A 17,180-nucleotide genomic window follows, 5' to 3' on the forward strand; every position below is an offset into this window, starting at 1 on the left:
CGCCGCCTATGGGAGGTCACAGTCCTTCAGAGATGGGACAAGCTGACAGCAAACCAATGGCTAAGAGCAAACCATCAGACAGAAAGAGTTGAGCGTTTGCATGGTGGGCGAACCAGGAAGGGAAGAGCTGCCACAGCGCTTCAGGGCCCGGGGCACCCTCAGCTTCTCACGCGGCCTTGTGCGTTCCTCAGAAGGGACGTCTCCCTATCACACCTGTACGTCCGGCACCATCCTGGGCTCTGGAAATGCCTTGCAAAACCAGGTCGTCAGTGCCCCTGTCCCTTGGAGCCCACCTTCCAGCGGAGCCAAAGAAGTGAACACACAAGCAACCCGGTGAGGTCACGACAGGCTGTATCCACAGGCCAGGGAGCGGCCTCAGCAGAGGGCGGGGGTGGGGGGGTGGCCCGGAGGTGCCCTGGGAGCTGGTGGGTGAGAATAAGCCCAGGGGAAGAGGCTGCACAGGACGGCGGGGCCACCATCTGGGGAGAATGAGCACACCATGGCTTGGCAAACAGCTAGGAAACAGTGAGGCAGGGAAATGAGGAAAGACACCCCCTTATGTAAATGATGGTGGATTCGGGATGATCGAAGACCAAGGGGGTTCTGGAGGGAGAGCCCCGCTGACACAGAAGGGAGGCTGCAGAGGCTGGCGGGAGCCCAATCCGAAAGGACCCGTGAGGCCGCGTAAGGACGCGGGTTTTATCCTAAGCGCCGCGTGAGCCATCGAAGGACTTTATGTTTTTAGGTTTACATTCCACTCTCCATTCATGCAGTCACTTGGAAAGCTGTGAGTGGCGACAGGACTGTATGACAGTCTGATTGACCAAACAAGCAGCAGCTACAAGGATTCGTCTGCCACCTGCAGCAGTAACGGCCGCGGAGGTGCAGAGGCGGGAACTGGAAGCGCTCGGTGACCCCCAGGCTCCAGGGGAGCAGGCAGCGCTTCACCCAGTGTAGGGTGGGGGCCCGTACCCAGAAGAGGACGGGTTCCGGGGTACCTGTCCTCTCGGGCCGATGCTCCAACGTGGTGGCAAGACAGAGAGTCCATCCAAGGGCGACTCATTCGGGGCAGGTTCAACCAGGGCGACGTGATGCCGCTGACCCAGAGGGTGGAGTTGGGGGGACCAGCCCCACAGCCTTGTGCCGCCTACCTGTGGCATGACACATCCCAAGGGGCACTTATTTCCAAGGCTGCTGGCCGGGCCACTTGCTCTGCCTTTAGGCTTCCAGACACTCCTCAGTGAACCTATAAAGAAAAACTTGGGGCAGCCCGGGTGGCTCCGCGGTTTAGCGCCTGCCTTGGGCCCAGAGCACGATCCTGGAGTCCCGGGATCGAGTCCCACGTCGGGCTCCCTGCATGGAGCCTGCTTCTCCCTCTGCCTGTATCTCTGCCTCTCTCTCTCTCTCTGTCTCATGAATAAATAAATTTTTTAAAAAAAGAAAAACTTGGCCGACAAAAGGGATTCTTTGCTGTTGTAAAACTATTCATCCCTTTGAGCCTTTTTTTAAAAAATAGACTTCCAATTAGAAAACGTCAAAACACACAAAGGTTATTAGCAAATTTATTTCAGAAACCAGCATTTTAGCATGTCCTGCCGACACACTGGAGGCCGTGTGCCCCCTTCTGGTGTGTCTGTCAGATGCCTGAGTTGCTCGTGATCAAGAACCCAAAGATGAGCTCCTAGCACAGCCTCGGCTGCACCTGGCACCTGTGGGCGGCCCGGCCCGAGTCACACCTGCCCTGGCTTCCACTGAGCAGCTGTGTGCCTGTTTCCACCTGCGAGAGACCTCACAGTGGAAATGCCAAGGCAACGAAGAGGATAAAGAGGCCTTGGGTTCACTCTGACAAGTGAATCTGAGAAGTGCCAGGCGGGGAAAGCCAGAGGAGAGGCCGCCAGAAGTCGGTGTGTGTGTGGGGGGGGGTCCCGGTCCCCACCCCTGCCCAGAGCCTGGCAGGAAGTCAAGCCTGGGGACCCACAGCTGTCGGTCTGGCCTCCCCTGGAGCAAACCAACCCCCCCTGCAGTGCGATTCAGAGCCCCGTGTCCAGTTAGACTCGGGGAGACTCGGGTAAGATCCAGAGAGTGGAGCCTCACTTGCTCTCCACTCCCACGGGCACAGGGAGCCTTGTGCTTCTGTCAACCATGTCAGCACAGGAATTCTAAAGATCGGGGTGAGTCATGGTTAAGACCGTCCATAAATATTTAATGTTCTCGGCAAAACTGGTGGCTATGTGTACTTTTCTGGGTGGGGGGGAGATCAATGTAGCAGATTCCCAAAGTGGTCCAGGATCCAAAATACCACGAACCGTGGAAAGGAGTGTCCTAGACTGCTTGGGCCGCTCTAATAAAAATACCATAGATGGGGGGGGGGGCGGCCTGAACATTTCTTTCTCACAGTCCTGGAGGCTGGGAGGTCTAAGATAGGGGCATTGGCAGGTTTGGTGTCTGGTGATGGTCGACTTAGTGGCTCACAGATGGCCCTCTTCTGGCTGCGCCCCCACATGGCAAAAGGGACAAGGGAGCTCTGCGGAGGGGGGTGCGGGGGGTTTATAAGGGCACTAATCCCATTCACTGTTATGACCCACTCATTTCCCAAAGACCCCACCTCCTAATACCATCACACTGGGGGTTAGGACTTCAACATATGAATTTTCTTTTTCTTTTTCTTTTTTTTTTTAAAGATTTTATTTATTTATTTGAGAGAGTGAGTGACCACAAGCTGGAGGAGGGGCAAAGGGACAAGCAGACTCTCCGCTGAGCAGGGAGTCGGACACGGGGCTGGGTCCCAGAGTCCTGGGATTGAGCCCGAGCCCCGTGTCCTTGTCGTCAGGCTCCTTGCTTCTCCCTCTCTCTCTGCCGCCCCCTCTTCCTACTCCCCCTGCTTGTGCTCTGTCAAATAAATAAAAATTTTTTTAAAAAAGTGGAGGAGGGGAGCAGAGCCAGGAAACCCCGGAGAGGAAGTTGCCTTGTATTTGAATCCCATCCAAAAATACCAGAAGAGGGAAATTCTGTGACGTCAGAGAAGCCACTCTAGGGCACATCTTATTCCAAAGGCCCAGGGAAATTAATGTTTTTACACAATAATAGACAAGAGCAAAGCACTGAGGTAGGATTCAATAAATTAGGTGATGATATCAAAAATATAAACATTTTAAAAACAGCAAGAGCCAGACAATGTGGGCTCCCCGGTGAGAGAATTCAACCCCACTGTGGTCTTGCCAAAGGGATGGAGTCTTCTTACGCCCCTGAATCTAGGAGACAACTTTGTGGGAAAACCAGAGGCTGAGGAGCACGAGCCACACAAAACCCAGACCATGAGAAACAGGTCAAACGGATGTGAATTCTCCAGCAGATGAAATTGAGGAAGAGGGAACCGTGGGTGGCGCAGCGGTTTAGCGCCTGCCTTTGGCCCAGGGCAAGATCCTGGAGACCTGGGATCGAGTCCCACATCGGGGACTCCCTGCATGGAGCCTGCTTCTCCCTCTGCCTATGTCTCTGCCTCTCTCTCTCTCTCTCTCTGTGTGACTATCATAAATAAATAAAAATAAAAAAAATAAAAAACAACAACAACAAAAAAAAAGAAATTGAGGAAGATAATTGAGAGGACCTGTGCGGATTGAAAATAAATGTAGAAGACCAGTCACGTTACACTCTTACGTCTAAGGATGCCATCAGCTGTCAGAGCTATAAAAAAAAAAAAGTAAGGAAGTGATCAGTACGAAATCAGTAGGGTTTTCAAGAAAAGAGTAGGGCGGAGATGGCATAGGATTAAATTGAGGGCTACAGGATGGTGATCCTCTAATTCTACCTTTTCTTTTTACATCATGCTAAAATACACATATGTGAAACTGACTATTTTAACCTTTTTTTTTTTTTAAGATTTTATTTATTTATTCATGAGACATACACACACACACACAGACACAGGCAGAGGGAGAAGCAGGATCCATGCAAGGAGCCTGATGTGGGACTCGATCCCAGGTCTCCAGGATCACACCCTGAGCTGCAGGCAGCACTAAACCGCTGCGCCACCCGGGCTGCCCATTTTAACCTTTTTTAAGTGCATAATTCAGTCGCAGTAAGCACATTCACCACGTTGTACGACCATCACCACTATCCATCCCCGGAATTTTTGTATCATCCCGAACAGAAACCCTGTTAGCTAATGCTTTTTACAAATGTGTTAATTGGACCCTCTTTCTTTTCTTAAAGATTTTTATTTATTTAGTCATGAGAGAGAGAGAGAGAGAGAGGCAGAGGGAGCAGGCTCCATGCAGGGAGCCTGATGTGGGACTCAATCCCAGGACTCCAGGATCACGCCCTGGGACAAAGGCAGATGCTAAACCGCTGAGCCACTGGGGAATCCTTGGACCCCCTTTCTAAAAAGACGCTTTTCACATGAGAAAATGCTCCGTATCACTTGCAGTCAGGAAAATACAAATCAAAACCACAATGAGATCCCACCTCACGCCAGTAAGAATGGGGAAAATTAACAAGACAGGAAACAACACATGTTGGAGAGGATATGGAGAAAGGGGGACCCTCCTGCACTGTTGGTGGGAATGTGAACTGGTGCAGCCACTCTGGAAAACTGTGTGGAGGTTCCTCAAAGAGTTAAAAATAGATCTGCCCTATGACTCAGCAATTGCACTGCTGGGGATTTACCCCAAAGATACAGATGCAGTTAAATGCCGGGACACCTGCACCCCGATGTTCACAGCAGCAATGTCCACAATAGTGACACTGTGGAAGGACCCTCGGTGTCCATCGAAAGATGATGGATAAAGAAGATGTGGTCTCTGTATACAATGGAATATTCCTCAGCCATTAGAAAGGACAAATACCCACCATGTGCTCCAACGTGGATGGAACTGGAGGGTATTATGCTGAGTGAAGTAAGTGAATCGGAGAAGGACAAACATTATACGGTCTCATTCATTTGGGGAATATAAAAAATAGTGAAAGGGAATAAAAGGGAAAGGAGAGAAAATGAGTGGGAAATATCAGTGAGGGTGACGGAACATGAGAGACTCCTAACTCTGGGAAAGGAACAAGGGGAAGTGGAAGGGGAGGTGGGTGGGGAGGTTGGGGTGACTGGGTGACAGGCACTGAGGGGGTCACTTGACGGGATGAGTACTGGGTGTTATATTCTATGTTGGCAAATCAAACTCCAATAAAAAAATAAAAAATAATAAATAAATTAATTAATTAATTAATAAGACGCTTTCCCGCATCTATGATTGGGTTACCCAGGGGTAGGATTCACAGGGAAAGACAGGGTAAAGGCTCGATGAGGCTGGGGCATGAGGGGCGGCTTCTGGGGTGGCCCCGGCCGGTTCTGTTTCTTGTCCTGGGAAGTGAGGACAGCACGTTTGCAGGGTGCTGAAGTCACTACAAGCCTAGGGAGGAAGAGAGGGAGACAGGAGAGCCAGGCAAAAGCAGGAAAGGCATTTTCTGCTACCATAAGAAAGTACATATGATGTAATGACATTTATGCATTTCCTCAGATGAAGTATGTGTGGTTCAGAACACCTGGGAATAAACACATAAAACAAAAGGGAAGAGCGTCCGTCTATTAGGTGGATTGAGGCATAGGCCTTCTTACGGGCAGACGGATGTATAAAATCACTCCTTAGAGGCCTTTCTGGGAGCAAAAGGGCCTCTGGGCCGCTGGCCAGACTTGGGTGCGGCTGCATGCGTGTGACCAGTTCGTGAGAAACTCTTGGGCCGTACATGCACGATATGTGCATCTTCTATATGTATGTTATGTTTTCATCAAAACTTTTCTAGAAAATTCAAAGTCTCTCATAGTCCTAAGATCCTACTTTAGGGAAATGTCCAATCCTGATTTGTTAAAAGTAAAAGAATGCCTTCCAACATGTAGAACTGGAGTTGTAGTCCTTTCTAAATTATTCACAGAAACGAAATTAGACCTGACTCAGCAGCCTGCTTGTTCTAGACTGCAGGAGGGAGCCTACAGCGGGCTCTGGGAACGGCTGAGCAGCACCCACATCTTGGTCTACCACACAGGACCCAAGAACAGGCGCAGCCGCGAGAGCGGAGTCTCATGCCAATGAACGGGCCCAAGGCAGGAGTTGAAAACTATCTCCCCACTGGCAGACTCTGGGAAAAAATGGAGGGAGGATGAGGGGAGAATGAAGAGAATCTAAATAAAAGGGTTTCTACCTCATGCCTACTGTCCTGATGATCTTTGAGCTATAGGCTACAATATTCCTGCAAAGCATGGATCACCTTGTGTTTTATTTACCTGGTAAAAATGAAAACTAGCACATAAATGGGATTTCCTCTTAAATTCTCTGGTCCCTTTGGCTCTGAGATGCCAGATCCTCTCTCTTTTTTTTTTTCTTTAATTAATTAATTTATTTGACAGGGAAGAGAGAGACCACAAGCAGGGGGAGCAGCAGCAGGGGGAGAGGGAGAAGCAGGCTCCCCCTGGAGCAGAGAATCCAACGTGGGGCTCGATCCCAAGACCCTGGGATCATGACCTGAGCCAAAGGCGAGTGCCTAACCAACTGAGCCACCCAGAAGCCCCAATTCCAGATTCTCTTGAAGAATGATCTACCTAATGGGATTTGCTGTAACTACCATTCTTGATTCCTAAGGCCAAGGAAGGCTGCCTGGAAGGAAGAGGTAATTCTTATTCCCCGAGAACAATGATTGGTACAGTCATTTGAGCTCCTTGGCCAGAAAGTACTTTGGAAATACTGAGTCCTTCAAAATTTATCTCTTAGTCAAACACATGCTGTAAGAAGTGATGTCCCCTTACTGTGAAAAACTGACTGCTGTCTTTCTACGGCTTTCCACAAAGCTCTAGACACAGTGTCCTGAGAAATCATTCCGCTGAACGAGAGGACAGTATAGGGAATTTAAAGGGAGAAAGACACAAAAATATACAGGGCTCAAGGCACTGCAGAGCTTGTCACTTTACAAATGAGCTTCACAGAAGTTCCTTTTGGATGCCAGGCACTTTCCTGCGTGGATATTAATCAACAAAGCAAAACAGTGGATGGGCCGAGATGTAAACTCACTCCCACACGCAGGGAGGGAGCTAGCATCCGATGAATGCGTGGACTAAGTCAGGCAGTGCCGTAGTTGCTGGGTTGGTTTTTGGTTTTCTGGTTTTTTGGTTTTTACTTCGGTGACGTTTACACAACATAACATTCAGTATCCATTACCACCCCTCTCCAGAACTTTGCATCATCCCAAACCCAAGTTCCACATCTGTTCAACAAGAATGAGGCAGAAGAGCACCATTACTGTGCACCTGAGAGACCCCAGCAAGGCCACATAGGTAAGTGTCCGCAAGTCTAGGTCACTCCTAAAAGGCCGTTATTGAACGTTGTCTAGAAGTTACAAAGCTTGCTTTGGGAACTATTTTCAGAAACTTTTGTTATCCTTTAAGGAGATGAACTGATGTTTTGATTGACTTACCTGAGTCAGGTGCTGCCTGCAGCCCTTCAATCTTCCACCGGGTGAGGCGTATCACACTATTTGCAGTTTGCATGTTGAATCTCACATCTGTTCCACTTTCCTCCAGGGCAAGGACTCTGTCTCGTTCGTGTGGTACATCTAGCAGCTGGTGGTGTGCAAGGCACGTGTGAACTGTTCCGTATACATGTGCGGAACGAATGAGGACAAAAGTCATACTACTCAGTTCTTACCAAAAGCTCACATGCTAAGAAAAAAAATTTTTTTTTCACCTTTTGGGAAAGAACTGCCTTTGGGAAAATAATAAATCACCTTGTCATAGGAGCAAGAGACCTTGAAGGCAAGAAGAGGAGATGGTTAAGCTGCCTCAGTGTGACCAAACGAGGGATTGGTGAATTTTTTTCTCCCGATGGGGAGGTCGGAGGGCGGGTCCAGTAAGGGAGAAAAGAGAGCAGCCAGTGAGCCGGTGAGAAATGGGGGAACGCGCACAGTCGTGGTGGGTGGCTAAGGGAACTTTAAGAACAGGGACACCAGGCAGCTGGGGGGGCTCAGCAGTTGAGCGCCTGCCTTCAGCTCAGGGCATGACCCCAGAGTCCTGGGATTGAGTCTCACATCGGGCTCCCCGGATGGAGCCTGCTTCTCCCTCTGCCTGTGTCTCTGCCTCTCTCATGAATAAATAAATAAAATCTTTTAAAAACAATTAAAATAAATTAAAAGTTAAAAAAAAGAAAAAGGACAGGGGCGCCCAGACTTCACTCCGAAGCTGCATTGCTATGATGTAATATGCCCTCCTGCTCTCTTCCTTCCCGTGTATTGTCAGCGGCTAAAATAAACATCAACAGAGACCTTGGAGAGGGTTTGGGATTTCCTCAGAAGCTCTGTGCCACCTTATCTGGATTTCTTGGGGAGACGACAGCCCCTTGGTATCTGTGTCACAGAAACAAGACTTGCACTAGATTGCTTCAAGAGTGCTCTACCCGTTCCAGACCATGAAATAATTGTACCTTTGGTGGCTCCTGACCTCGGAGAGCCATAGGCCAGGATCCCTTTGTTCTACCTACTGCTACAAATTATTTTTATTGAGTTGAATTTGAAGGTGAGGTCAAATTTTGTGTGACTGAAGGAGGTCACACAAAAGAAGCCACAGGAAGCCTCATTACTGAATTTACTGTAGGGGTACTTACTGCTGAGGGCTTGTGTGTCATTATCAGATACTTAAAAAAAAAAAAGTTCCTCCTAGGGAAAACACAAAAATGATGGTGAATCTTATTTTTTTAAAGATTTTGTTTATTCATGAGAGGCACACAGAGAGAGAGAGGCAGAGACATAGGCAGAGGGAGAAGCAGGTTCCCTGCGGGGGGGCGGGGAACCCCATCCCAGGACCCCGGGGTCACGGCCTGAGCCGAAGGCAGATGCTCAACCGCTGAGCCCCCCAGGCGTCCCGATGTCAAATCTCAGAACTAATTTTATTTTCCCTTCTCTCCAGTCGTGAGAAGCTCCTGGCCAACTTTGGGACCCACCTGCAGGGACGGTGCAGAACTCACACACCCAGGCTGGTACCGTCCTTACCCCCGGCTTCCTGTTCTTACTCTCATTTTCAGCTTGTACTGTTGCCTCATTCATTTCTGAAGGTGCTACCCATCGTTTTGCGGAAGGCAGTGGAAGGAAAATAAATTAATATACTCTCCAAATTATATTACCTAGTTCCCACCCCAGCATGCACCTGGCCCTGAGAGAGTGGAGAGCAGGAGATAAGCTATCTTCCTCCAGCGGCCAGATGGCAGGCTGGGCCCATCCCTCTCCATGCCTCCCTACAAGTACCCGCTGCCATTTCTAGCAAAATTATTCAGGGGTCAGTTTTTTGGATCAAAATCTTGCGCACGCGCTCTCTCTCTCTCTCTCTCTCTCTTACACGCACACACAAACACCCTGCGCCTATTAAGTGATCAGAAACTCACTGCCTCCCAGCCACGCAATCTAGAGACAGAACTCCCTTAGCTCTTCTCAGGAGTAATATGCTTCTTATTTCCTTTAGGGCAGTTTCCTTATAAATCGTCTTTATATGACAGAAATACCCCCCCCCTTTACTTGTGTTACTCTAATACAACGTTATATCTGGGAGGAAAAGAGCTTTAGTAAACGTGAAATTGCATGTGAAACGTCCCTGGGATAAGTCAAGGCAAGTGATAATGGCACTAAAGAGCCCCTCGACCACGCTCTTCCTCAGCCACGCTGCTGCCCAGTTAGCCGCCGTTGCCAGGCTGATGCCGGTCCTTCTAGATTGTCGTCTGCGCTTTTGCAAATCTACACACGTATCCATTACAATCTACTTTTATTATGTGTGTCTCTGCGTTAAATGCACGGTACGCTGTACAGTTACGCTGGCCTACAACTTGCTTTTTCTCACTTAGCCATATGTCTTAGAGCACATTTCCTGCTCTGAGGGAAGAGCTATGCTAACTTATGCCAACAGCCTCTTGCAGCCGCTAGCTGCCGGCCTTCCATCTTTACTCTTCGGTCACCTGCACTGCCAAAGACCTAAGCGGCAGGTCTCACAGGAATTCAGAAAATCTGATCACACGAGGAGGACCACCTCATAGGCTCCCGGGCTGGAATATGCTGCTGCACCTATAATGTGTCTCAGTCTCAAGTTCATTGACTTTACAATTTTTGACTGGCTGTCTACTGCCTACTGCTCCAGGCACTGGGGATTCATCCGTGGGCAAAAAGACAATCTCTACCTTTCTCTGGTGCTTACAGAAGATAAAATAGTGAGTAAAAGAAATAATATGTTGGGGTACCTGGGCGGTGCAGTCCATTAAGTGTCTGACTCCCAGCTTTGGCTCAGGTCATGATCTTGGGGTTGTGGGATCAAGCCCCACATCAAGCTCTCTGCTCGGTGTGGAGTCTGCTTTGGATTGTCTCCCACGCCCTCTGCCCTCCCTCCATCACTCTTTCTCTCTCTCTCAAATCAATAAATAAATCTTAAAAAAAAAAAACAAAAAACAAAAAAAAACAGAGATTCTCTATCTTGGCATGACCTGGAAAGCTTTAACAATTTCTGCTGTGTCCCGCCCCAAGAGGTCCTAATTTATTTAATCAGGAGTATACCTGCATGTCAGGATTTTTAAGTTTTCTGGGACACCTGGGCGACTCAGTGGTTGAGCGTCTACCTTCAGCTCAGGTTGTGATCCCGGGGGCCTGGGAGCAAGTCTGCCTGTGTCTCTGCCTCTGTGTGTCTCTCATGAATAAATAAATAAATAAAATCTTTAAAAAAATTTTTTTTCCCAAGTGATTCTAATGTACTGCCAGGAATGAGAACCACTGCCTTGCAGGCCACTAATGATAACGTGTTCAACAAATGACCACAGGTTTCCAACTGAAGGCCGGTTTGGCCATACACTAAGACCAGAGGATCCTGTAATTAGCCAGATGTTGCTACTACTACTTATTCCTTCCTTATAAGTGACTTCACACTTTTGCAGTGTTTTCCAATATATTATCTTTTTTTGAAGTATGTGTTGTCATCCTTAGCTCCTAAGATCTTTGTAATTTCCTGAGTGATAGGAGCATCTGGCACAGAGCCCCTAAATCCCTTAGGATTTTCTGAGTCGGGGTGCCTGGGTGGCCCAGTCAGTTAAGCAACCAACTCTTCCTTACACCATAGGTCATGATCTTGAGGTTGTGAGACTGAGCCCCGAGTCAGGCTCCCAGCTCAGTGCAGAGTCTGTTTCAGATGCTCTCTCCCTCCCCTTCTGCCCGTCCCCAACTCACACACATGTGCACGTGCTCTCTCTCAAATAAATAAAAATCTTAAAAAAAAAAATTTCCTAGGTGCTTAGGGGTATCCTCTGGGCTAACAAGGCAACTCTTGCTCCCAGATGGCTTCAACATGGAGGCTTGTCATCAGAAAGACCAAGCTATGATTAACCTTGGAACTTTCAGCCCTATACCTTGTTCCCCAGGAAGAAAAGTGGTACAGACTGAGTAAATAATTGATCATGCCTACATGATGAAGCCTCCGTAAAAATCCCAGAAAGCTTCTGAGTAAGTGAATGCATTTATGATGTGCTGGGAGAGTGACACGCCTCAAATCCACAGGGACAGAAGCGCCTTTACTTGGGACCCTTCCAGATCTTAACCCTATGGATCTCTTCATCTGGCAGTTTTTTAAAATATCCTTTATGATAAATCAGTAATAGCAAGTGAACGGTTTTCCTGGGTTCTGTGAGCTGTTCCAGGAAATGATTAAACCTGAGGAGGGGGTTGTGAACCCTCCAGGTGACAGCCAAATCAGACAGAAGTTGTGGGTCACCCACGGACCTACTACTTGCAATCGGCATCTGAAGGGGTGGGGAGGTAGCGTTGGAGGACAAAGCCCTTAACCTGGGGGACCTGAGCAGTTAGTATCAGAGTTGAACTGAATTGTAGAAAATGGAGCTGGTGTTGAAGAATTGCCCGGCTGTGGGGGAATGTGTGTGAGAGTAAATGAAAACATGGTCCGTTCTTCCCCAGGCACCTTCACAGAACCTTGAAGAGCAAGGTTACTTGGAAGGATATTTTTCCTATTTGTTTCAAATCTAATTCTTGTCATACTGGGACAGTTCTTGAAAATGCTATCAACCTCTATTTCTGTACTATATAGGGAAGGACAAAAGTGAGCCAATAAAAAATTATATATTTTCATGGTTATATGTAAATGTACATATACACTTACATATATATATTCCTACAAATATATTTATATTATATATGTGTGTATAAGAATATACATGATATATTCTATTTTTATAATTATTTTTCATGTATTTATATATCTCAGATTATATTTTAAATATATATTTTGTATTTATATTTATACCATATATATTCCCATATCCCTTTTTTATAATTGTATTTAGGATTTATTTATTCATTTTAGGGAGAGCATGCATGAGCAGGGGGAGGGGCAGAGGGAGGAGAGGAAAGAGAATCTCAAGCAGACACCCTCCCACTGCCAACCCCCACCCCACCCCACCCCGAGGAGGACCATGGAGCCCAACTTGGGCTTGATGCCAGAACGCTGAGATCATGACCTGAGCTGAAATCAAGAACAGGTCACAACCAAATGAGCCACTCAGGCACCCCTCCATTTCTAGAATTTTGGTTCTCGCACTTTTGAACAAGTGTTTACAGATCTGAGGTTTCAAACAGAAGTAAAACTTTGCTCTGAAAGCATTAAGTCATTGTGCACTAGTGTGGTCTATGAGATCTGAAAAAAAATTACTTCCTTTTCCATAGTTAACATTCCAGTGACCCCTGCTAAGGCAGCCCTGAAAAATAACGGTTGCCATACCAACAGCTTAACGAAGAAGTCTGCCATTGTCATCGTCTCTATTTGTCCTCAACTATGTGATAAATTGCAAAGATGAATTAGAGCAATTAAATTCTGCCTCCAGTGCCTCCTGCCACTGGTTATAAAACTAAAAATCTTTCAAATTCCTATCTCCACATTAACCCCAACCACTACTCCCATAGTAATCACCGTTAATAATTTATGAAACTTTTGAAAAGTTTCTATACAGACACAAACAGATGCATATTCTTTTCCTAAAAGGAATACTGATTCTATCTACATTACACTATTTGCTTTGTTCTCATAGCAAAATTTAATTAGCTTCAGGCTTGATATTTCAAATTCTAAATTTTCTTTGATATTCTGAAATCGCATTCAGTTCCTACTATGTATGAGCTAATTTCCATGACTGTTATCGGGGGTGGTGGGCAGACAGGCAAGGTGCACCAGGGAAGGAGAAGTCATGTAGAAAAGAGTGAGCCAGCCAACAAGTTAGCAATCTGGAAGGGAGTTAAAATAAGTGTGGAAATAACTCTACCATATATTTGTTCATATGTTCTTTCATGATGGTTAAGTATTTACACATCCAATAATAATTCCATAGGCAAGACGGAGAAACCGAGGCTAAAGTCACCCATTACTTCACAGTCATTACATTTTCTTCTGACTCAGTTCTGTGCTTTCTTCTACACCACGGAGCATGGAAGTACTAACATAGCTGTGACCGAGACTGCTCACTCTTGCAACTCTATCCATCCCCCACCCTGAATAAATATACTTCCCAGCCAGCCTTGGAGCTGAAGGCTCTGTGGTTGGCCTCTGACAATAAGATAAAAGGAGTGATAGCTGTGACTGCTAATGCCTACCCTCTGATTTCTACTCAGCCCTTCCCTACTGGTATGTGGGCATGTGTGGCGTGGTTGGTTACCTGAGTGAGCGTTGGTGGGGACAGGGGGCAGACCTCTGGATGTCCATTAAGGAGGATAAAGTAGACCTCAATGTGATCGGTCACATTTTTTCATTCATTGAAAAAAAAAAAAAAAGCAAAACTTGAAGCAAATATGAAAAATGTTAGCAGTTATTTATTGTGGTTGGTGGGTACCTAAACATTTTTAAAATGTGTGTCTCTGTGTTTTCCAGTGTTTTGGATTTATGATTTAAAGATAAATTCCAACATTCATCAACTGGAATATTTATGATTTTTTTTTTAAAGTAGGTTCCATGCCCAATGTGGGGCTTGCACTTATGACCCTGAGATCAAGAGTTGCATGCTTATACATGCTAAGCCAGTCAGGGAATATTTATAATCATTTTAAATGACATTCTAGATGAATGGTTAATGATATGGGAAAATATTCATAATAAATGAAAAAATACTTGAACAATTATCTGAGATTAAGAACTGGAAAGCTGGAGTTGCCCATCCATCTGACTGCTTAGTCTAATAGTCTTCCACTCATTTTTATTTTTTAAGATTTTATTTATTCATGAGAGACACACAGAGAGACAGGCAGAAACACAGGGGGAGGAAGAAGCATGGAGCCCAATGGGGGACTCAATCCTGGGAGTCTAGGATCATGCCCTGAGCTATAGGCAGATGCTTCACCACTGAGCCACCCAAGTGTCCCTCCACTCGTTTTTTAAAATCCAGCCTAGGGGCACCTGGGTGACTCAATGGTGGAGTGTCTACTTTGGCTCAGGGCGTGATCCCGGGGTCCTGGGATGGAGTCCCACATCCAGCTCCCTGCAGGGAGCCTGCTTCTCCCTCTGCCTGTGTCTTTGCCTCTCTCTCCGTATCTCTCATGAATAAATAAAATCTAGTCTAAAAATGATTACAAGTAGCCCCAACCAAGAAATCTTCAAGTTGGCTTATTCATAGATTAAAGCAGGCTTAAAACAAACAGTAACCTATGCTTAAAAGTCATCTGATGAAGAGTCTCTCCTGATGTGGTTTTTTAAAAAAATACATTTATTATCTATTTATATGTGTGTATGTATGTATGTATGTATGTATTTATAGTAAGCTCTATACTCAATGTGGGGCTTGAACTCATGACCCGAAATCAATAGTTGTAAGAGTTGTACACCTTACTGACTGAGCCAGCCAGGCACCCCCTTCCTCTACCTTACTCTGTAAAAAGTTTATGAACATTGATGGGGGAATATTAACATCAAGACTAGTTATCTGTAGTTTTTCTCTATGGTTTATAAATGCTTTATTACATGTATTGTGATTTTTTAAGCCAGATAATTTAAGTCCTATGTTTCAAAGTTAAAAGAAATATTCAAATATCTAAGAATATCTTAGATTCTAACGATCATTTTACATTCATCAAAGACACTAAAAGAAGTTATTATTAATTACGTTGCTTCCTTTCACTAAGAACCTGTCTTCTCAGCTAGACCTAGATATTGCCTGCAACTGGCCTGGAACTCCCAGACAGGCCTTGGTACTGTTGAGCAAGGTCATAGAACATTAACACGAGACTTTGTGACAAAAACATGAGCCTTGTCCAAAGGCCACAGAGTCAAAAAGTAGATGCTGACCAAATCTTGGGGCACCTTAAAAAAAAAAAAAAAAAAAAAAATCATCCACTGACATTGACCAGTTGAAGCTGCCAAGAAATATATTTGAAAAGTTGCCTAAATCAATGGCTTTCAAAACTTTTTGACCTAGATCCACATGAAGAAATATGTCTTATGTTCAGATCCAGTACTCATATACATGTGTAAATCTAAAACCTAAGTTTCATGAAACAATATTCACCTTTACTACACGTGATTCTATCTTCTTCTCATTGTCATTTTTAATTAAGTTGATCACTATTCACCAAGTTGTTTCCCAGTTCTCTGAAAAGCACTGTTATACTAGGTCTTGGATTTATGCTGAATCCTATTAACTGAGATGGGATTTGACTTAATTAAGAGAAATGAAACTTTATTTCATCCATTCATTTATCAACAATTATTGGGTCAAGCCCTGTTCTGACTCCTGAGGTACAGCAATTAACAAAGACCCCTACTCATAGAGTTTATATCATAGGGCTCTGCTGTCCAATAAAAGTTACTAGCCAAGGATATTTAAATTAATTAAATAGAAGTAAATAATTCCATTGCCACACTAGCCACATTTCAGATACTAACTACTTGGGGCCTAGTGGCTACTGTATTAGAGCACATACTGAACATTTCCATTATCAAAGCTCTTTTCAACAGCTCTGCTCTGAAGGAAAGAATTAAGTAAACTACATTTTCTGTAACTTAAGTAAACACAACTTTCAAGCCTTCACTGCAACTAGCTGCATCCATGTAATTGCTCAATATGATTGTAGCCAGGACACAGGGGTGCAAGAGCACCTGCCTCTGAGATTCCCAAACAGACCAAGTTCAACCACTTGCCGCTGACAAAGTCCAAAGGCAGAGAGATGAGTGGTGGTGAAAGAAGAAAGTTTATTTCAGTGAGGCCAACACTGGGAAGACAGAGGAGTAGGGGTTCAAAGACCATCTCCAAAAGGTTGAAAATACTTCCAGGTATGTATAAGGGAAATGTGGGGCAAAGGTGGGTGGGTAAGTGCTGGTGGGCAGTGAAGGAAGGTTTAAATCCATCATAGTCTTAAGAGTCTATCATGGGTGGTGACTTGCTGGCTCAGGGCAGTCCTTATTGCTTCAGGGGGTAGTTCTGATTCTCATCAGGGGATGCTTTGCCTTCAGGCTCTTCCACCTGAGCCAAGGGAAAAGCTGGAAAGAACCCCACTAGAAAGTTTGAGGTCAAAATGGAGGCCAACGAAGTCCTCTTTCAGGACTTCTAGAATTGCTCCTTAGGAGGGAAACACAGTTGGAATATACTTTTGTTGTTCCCCTTTTCTTGCAGCTTGCGAGGTGGATGTGATGGCTGGAGTTCCAGCTCTGTTGCAGGCCATATCGGTGGTGAAGAAAGGAAAATCCTAGGCCTCTGACGCCCATGATGTCACCACACGTGTCTGGACTGCAGATTCCTGAATTTCTTTTATACAAGAGAATCAATAAACCCTTACGTGTTTAAGCCACCGTAAGCAACCCTGAACTGATAAAAGGGTGAACCCTTCTGAGGTACTTTTTTCATGTGAGGACTTGAGTTAAGAGGCCAGAAGACAATGTCTTTGAGACCTCTTTAACTTCAAGAGATCCCAAATCATATTCAGCTGTAAAATTTAGGACAACCTTAGGTTTTGTTAGAAATCACTGAACAAAAAAAAAAAAAAAAAAAAAAAAAAAAAAAGAAATCACTGAACAAATCATTGTAAGAAAATGTTATAAAAAATTTCAGCGGTGTCTGGGTGGCTCAGTTGGTTAAGAACCTGACTATCTCAGCTCAGGTCATAATCTCAGGGTTGAGTTCAAGCCTCTCTTTGGGTTC

The 17,180-nt window shown here is 45.5% G+C and overlaps 2 long non-coding RNA genes across 3 annotated transcripts in view; one reads left to right on the forward strand and one right to left on the reverse strand.

Moving 5' to 3' along the window:
• Window positions 1-8,761, reverse strand: part of LOC119865179 — a 39,497-nt gene extending 30,736 nt beyond the window's left edge. The window contains exon 1 of one of the 2 annotated variants that reach the window (XR_005376233.1): window positions 7,453-8,761. This is a non-coding gene — a long non-coding RNA (uncharacterized LOC119865179). The remainder of the gene's footprint in view (window positions 1-7,452) is intronic. The other variant, XR_005376232.1, reaches the window with a different exon arrangement.
• On the forward strand, window positions 1,667-17,042 carry LOC111091814. The gene is made up of 7 exons (XR_005376231.1): window positions 1,667-2,171; window positions 6,392-6,651; window positions 7,210-7,312; window positions 7,559-7,915; window positions 8,936-10,220; window positions 16,117-16,315; window positions 16,656-17,042. It is a non-coding gene; the product is annotated as an uncharacterized LOC111091814 (long non-coding RNA).
• Window positions 17,043-17,180: the final 138 nt, after the last annotated feature.

Source organism: Canis lupus, chromosome 22 (assembly GCF_011100685.1).
Source record: "Canis lupus familiaris isolate Mischka breed German Shepherd chromosome 22, alternate assembly UU_Cfam_GSD_1.0, whole genome shotgun sequence".
Lineage (NCBI taxonomy): Eukaryota > Metazoa > Chordata > Mammalia > Carnivora > Canidae > Canis > Canis lupus.